This window comes from Ostrea edulis, chromosome 10 (assembly GCF_947568905.1).
Source record: "Ostrea edulis chromosome 10, xbOstEdul1.1, whole genome shotgun sequence".
Taxonomy (NCBI): domain Eukaryota; kingdom Metazoa; phylum Mollusca; class Bivalvia; order Ostreida; family Ostreidae; genus Ostrea; species Ostrea edulis.
In genome coordinates, this window is record NC_079173.1 from 5038291 (window position 1) to 5044891 (window position 6601).

A 6601-nucleotide genomic window follows, 5' to 3' on the forward strand; every position below is an offset into this window, starting at 1 on the left:
CCCAAGTCTTTCAGAACGTTTAGACAAAAGTATATAGAAATACCTGACTTGCTACATTACAGTTGAATGTAATCACATTGAACATTTTGACGGCTAAAACCCGCAGTTATTAGTATAAACAAATACACATTTGCGTCAGGCTGGTCTGTTTTGACGTCATCAAGCAAGGGAGATAAGTCATCTTACTATTTTGATACTTCATACCACAGCAACATTTGACGGTCTGTAGCGCCTGTTACCTAACGATTTTTGTGAATGACTTCTTTACATATGTTAAGTAAATAAAGAAGAACACATTTTCGTGCAAAACAATTTTTTTTTTTTTAAATCGTCTCTTATGACCTTTAAGTATTTCAGTGCTTAAGTGTGAACTATAGAGAACATCTCTCAAAATATTAGAGCAATGTTGATTGTCGTTAAAATATTACAGTCAATCAAAGATGAAAACCATTTCGTGATTGGTAATCATGACTTTTTTCTTTACAAGTGCGCAAAAAATGATGTCACTTTTTTTTTCTTATGACGTGTTTTTTTTTTTTTTAATTTAAAAAAAAAAGGTATTGGATAAGATAAGGGTCTTTTTTGTTAGAAACGACTCATATATAAATGATTTAGAAGATCATTTAATAGACAGAAATGTTATTGATCTTACTGCAATTAGTGAGGGCATTGAAAAATTAATTTTGTACATAAAAATATCTATCTTGTTCTATGAAGATGAAACAGATATTTTATCAAAGTCTGCACATGATTTACAGTCTGCGTGGAGTGAATGTTTTAAATGATCGACAACTAAATGTGTCTTCACTTACAATAGTTTGTCTGTTGAAACATTAATGAGTTCAATTACTTATGGGTAATTTTTTCACGATCTTGTTCATTTTGTAAAGCAGAAAAAATTGATTGATTATTCGTCACATTTATTCGATAAAGTAGTGGTGCCTGTTTTGCTGCATGCATATGAAATTTCGGGTTAAGAAAATATCGATATTATTGAACGTATTCATTTACGTTTCTTAAAAACACATACTTAATTTAAAGAGTAATGCGTCAAGTTATATGGTTTACGGTGAAACTGGGCGACTTCCTTATACCCCCCCCCCCCTCTCTCTCTCTCTCTCATATTTATATACATAATACAAGTTGTATTAAAATCATTTTTAATTGGGCAAAATTTATTAAAAGCTATGAGAAATTTAGGAAGATAACTCACATGTTTGTACGTAAAATCTGACAAAGGCAAAGTAACAACGCCATGGTTTTCTTTTTTGAAAAGTCGGACGCGTGTTCACTGTACAGTGTCGGATCCGCACAGTAAAACGCCGATGGAGAAACCTAATCTGGTATTACAGATATTGTTTTTCACAAACTTTGGGACCGGGGGTGGTGGGTAAATTTCTGAAATGAAAAAGGTTTTCGTCAAATTTCTTATCATCGTCAACTGATAGATGTAACAACTGTTCCTTTAAGTATCGTCTATCTTTATTTAAAAGGAAGTCAAAGAGGATGAGAAGTTGCAGCGGAAATTCAACGGGCATCACATCACTTTACCAAAACAGGCATACATGTAATTCAGGAGTGGATCCAGGAATTTTTAAAAGGGGTGTTCTAACATTAATTTTGCTTTTCGAAGGGGGGAGGAGTTCCACCTTCAAAACGCGTAATACTTTAAGCTTTTTCAGCAATTTGTTTTCTGACGAGAGGTGGTCCTACCTCCAGACCCCGTCTGGATCCGCCACTGTAATTTAGATACTCTCTTGCGATTAGATACACCAACATTCAGACACCGTGGAAAAGGGAACTCGCTGAATGCAGAGTTTTCGATATCATTTCACATTGATGTACCAACCATTTATGTTTTCATACTAACCACACGTATTCATGATATCTGGTTAAAGAAATGTGTTGATTGATGGTTTGAACATGGGAGACATGTCTTAGTAATTGACCGAATCCAAACCAAGAATTAATCTTGATGGGAATTCTGTCAGCATGCATATCAGTTAATGTATGTACAATGTCATATTTTTTTCTAAATGTCAGACAAGTAAACCAATAAACGAATGGAAGAATTTTGGTTGCTTGTGTTTACTTCTCAAATATATCGGTCAAGGTCACGGCAGTAAAGTGGTGAGGACTTTCGCTTCGTTACCAGGAGGCACGGGGTTCAATTCAAGATCCTGTGGCCCTATTCATAAAACATCTTACGACTAAGATCAAAATTTACGAACATTGTACTTTTCTTCGTATGGCGTTTAACATAATTAGGGCGCAACTTGTCCTTCGCCAAGCTACCCGCACTGCAACGACCGGAATACAAACGTCTAAATTGGTGGCACTTCACCTAAAGCTGGTGACGTCTCAATAAATCAGAAATTTTATGAGCAGATTTTTTTTTTGTCAGAAAATTTATGCCTGATAGTGTTTGAAAAATGCATATTTAGGGTAAATTTGGCCAACTGCCAAGTCGAATCATCCCAATGTCTTCCTTAGATGCATTTTGAATTTCTGATTAATGTTGATTTTTAATCTGTTTGTGTTTAATTTACATAACTATATATGACAAACAATATTTCTGGTGTCAATAAAAAATTTATTGGCTTTTGTGTTAATTTGCTCAATTTTGGCATTTTTTGCCTTTTGGGGCTGCAAAAGAGGGGGTTTCAATCTCGCTTTCCTCGAAAATTAACCTCATTACTTTTGTCGATTTTTTTAATATGTTTTAGGATAAAGTCCAATTATTATAATAAATAAAATTGAAAAAAATTCAATAAGCGGTTTTTTGGGGGCTAGCTATCAGTAGCTACCTTAATCACAGGTAAATCTAATTCATAAGAAATCCAACCCTGTACGGTTCTTGTGTTACCCTCGTTTATTTTTAACCCTATGGATTTTGGTACATATTCTACTTCTTATTTCGCGTACAGCGTTCGCCCCTCATGCGGAAGACCGGAGTTCGAATCCTGGCCACGACAGACCCAGGTCGTTAAAACAGGTAGTGACAGTTCCATCGCTAAGACGCTCGGCATCAGGTGTGCTCGGAGTTGATCTTAAAAACGGACGTCCCGTGTCACAGTAGAACGTGGCCGACATCCCATGCACATACAAATACAAACGCGTATTATCTCATTTTGGCACAAAATTGCACTTAGTAAAGAAATAAAAATAGCGAATCTCCTGTTAAAACTGGGTAATAATGTTACAAACCAATACGCGAAAGAGATTGCTTGGTTCAAGAACGTGTCAAATATTCTTAACAATTGCGGACTTTCTAACATTTGGCAAAATAACGCATGTAGATCTAATCCAAACTGGCTAAAGTCAAAAGTAAAACTTATTTTACTCGATCAATTCAAGCAAAAGTGGAATTCTGACATCAAAACTCTATCAAAAACTATAAACTATAGAATATACAAGGATGAATTAAAATTTGAAAAATATTTGGATATTCTACCCAGAAAAGATGCTATAACCTTTTGTAAATTTCGAACTTGTAATCATCATTCACCTATTGAGAGTGGACGCTGGCGAAACGAGCCCCGAGAAACAAGACATTGTAATAAATGTGAATTAAATGAAATTGGTGATGAATTCCACCACATGTTTAATTGCAAATCTCTGATTGATATAAGAAAACAATGTTTATCACCAAAACAAATACGTTTCAAAAACATCATCACTTTTAGAAATATAATGAGTTCAAAGAAGCAATCTTTTCTAAGAAAATTGTGTTCCTTTATAAGAAATATTAATAAGCTATGCTCCCCGACCCAATGACTACTCGAAACTAAAATTGCATATGTTGCCTAGCTCCATACTCAAGCATGCCTTCAAACATTTAGTGATATACTACTATCACTTTTATATAAAATACATGTACTAAATCTCTGTATACAATTGTGTAATTGTGATGAGAAATAAATTCAGTTCAGTAGGTGTGGCACGCTAAAGAACCCTCACTGCTCAATGACCGTAAGCGCCGTGCAATAGACCTACAATTTGAAGCCCTTCGCCGGTCTTGGTGAAGTCTCCATGTGAGTGAAATATTCTTGCGAGAGATGTTACACAAGATACAATCAATATTTCTTATTTCGCCAAATACTCGGCATTTAGAAGTGAGAATCACGGGTCTTTCGGATAAGACCTTAAAAACGGAGATCCCGTGTTGCAGCAGGCGTTGACACGATAAAGAACCCTCACTGCTGCGGCCCTGGCGACCGTTTCACTAAGCGATCGTAGATCGTAAACGTACGATAACGTTTTTAAGATCATTTGACTCGCACGTATACGAGCGTTTCACGAAACCTATCGTAGTTGTAACACTTACGATTGCGATTTACGTCTGACTTATTAGAACTCTTTTCTCTATGGAGGTAGATTTAAAATTAATCCTACCATGGAAAGAAATATTCATTCATTATTTCCCCATGGTTTTATACATATCCTTATCGTCTGCAGTAACCCATGCAAGTTGTCAACAAAAATAATGGAAATTTTGAGCCCGATCTCTAGTGTAATGTAAAGAAAATTCCTAGAATGTTTAAACAATTGATAGAATAATTTTTATTGACTTTCATGTGACTAAAATATGGGGGGGGGGGGGGGGGGGGGGGTGATATAAGAAATAACATAAAAGATTTACATTTTAGAATTTTAAATGCCATGTATCGATCTGCTCATGTGAGCCAAATTTCCATCAATAAGTAAACTATGTTCAAACAATGTTCAACGGATTAAAAAAATGAATAAGAAAATGAAATTATATTGATAAAAGGAAATAATAAAATGAAAATAAAATTGCACACAAGTATAGGAAATTTTATCCTGCATCAAACCATGGATATGTACGTACTCCGGCGTTTAATCATTGTTGTAAAATAAGCTGTAACACTAATGACATATCTATTCACTTATTTGTATAAATTTCAAACAAACCATAGGTATTGAATTCTCATCACAATACTGATTGGAAATGTACTGTACAATAAGTGTGCTATATGGGAAGTAAAGTAAGACAATATTATAAAATGTTGTCACAAGCACAGAGGGTACCAAGGGACGGTGCCTGAGCCAAGTCTATCAGACCGTCTTGTACCCTAAGTGTTTAAGACAGCTTATTTATAGTATACACAAAAATAAATACATGATACCACAATATGTACACATGCATACCATATACAGATGTTATATATTCAAGACAGCTTACATGAGTATTGTGTACAATTAAATAAAACTTCACAATACGATATACAGATGTATACCATTTCTACATTGATGTTGGTCTCGAGTTCACTTATAGTACTGATTGAAAATGCGATGTACAACAAGGATGTTACATGAGTAGGAAAATAAAACAATATTATAAAATGTTGTCACGAATACAGGGGGTACCAAAGGACGGTGCCTTTGCCAAGTCAATCAGACTGGCAGTTTTGTACCCCAAGTATTCGAGACAGCTAGCTTATTTATAGATGTGTTTATTTGAACGCGACAAGGAGTAAATTATACATACAAGTATGAATTCTTGCATTGTCTTTTTATTTATTTCAGCAAATTGGTAACAAGGGCTAGGCCCATTTTGGACCCGAACTCTGTGATACAATGAATTTACTCTATTTGTGGTATTACAGAGCCCGGGCCCAAAACGGACTTGACCCCTGTGAGACTGACATTTCTGTGTGGTTGTGCGTAACAAAGGACAACTCTAATTGATTTAAGATTCGGGCTCGGACTGTACAATATTTTTGTGCAAAAGCAGACTGCAAGTCATTGTGATTGTTTTCTTCCTACAAAGTATAAACAAACTCGGTCAGGTAAATACTACCACAAAATGATCTCAGGCGGGGCCAGCATGGCGGCCATATTGCTCATTTACGTGCATGTAGGAACACTTACGATAACCCTAGACCACTCGTAGGGTTACGATCAATACTGATCGTAAATCGCAACTTTTAGTGAAACGGTCGTACGTGCTACGTTCACATTTAAGTCTACGTTTACGATCTACGATTGGTTAGTGAAACGACCGTCTGAGCGCTAAGCATAGGTCTAAATTTGAGTGAAAAATTCTGGGACGCGTTTTATAAAAGAACTTACGACAAAACTTTACATACTGGAATTTTCAGGTTTATTGTAAGGTCATTCACTCCAAATGCAAAATATTTTTTTATCGATAAAGATATATCTATTAGCGTAGTGAACAAAAAAGCATACAGTTGCAATTTGAACTGAATGTAGTAAAAATAAAAGCTGTTTGAAGTTAATAATCAAATACTGACAGTAAGGATTAAGTGTCTTGGGTGTTTATTGATTATTGGATTGCTAAATACTTTTTTTCCTGAATTTACACCTCCTGAATTGTAATATTTTCGTTGCTAAAATTCAAAACCTATTCACCAATGTTTATTAACGACGAAACCAACGGACGAAAAAGCGGGAACGCAGAGTAGGTTTTGTGCCGATTATAAATAAATTGTTATGACAGACTTATTTGGTAATCCATCACGTGAGAATCGTGAAGGTGTCCATTCTGTGTGTTTACATGGCACTTCTGTCTCTGTATTCACTTATCATTTTCATTTTTTTTTTCAACTTACAGAAA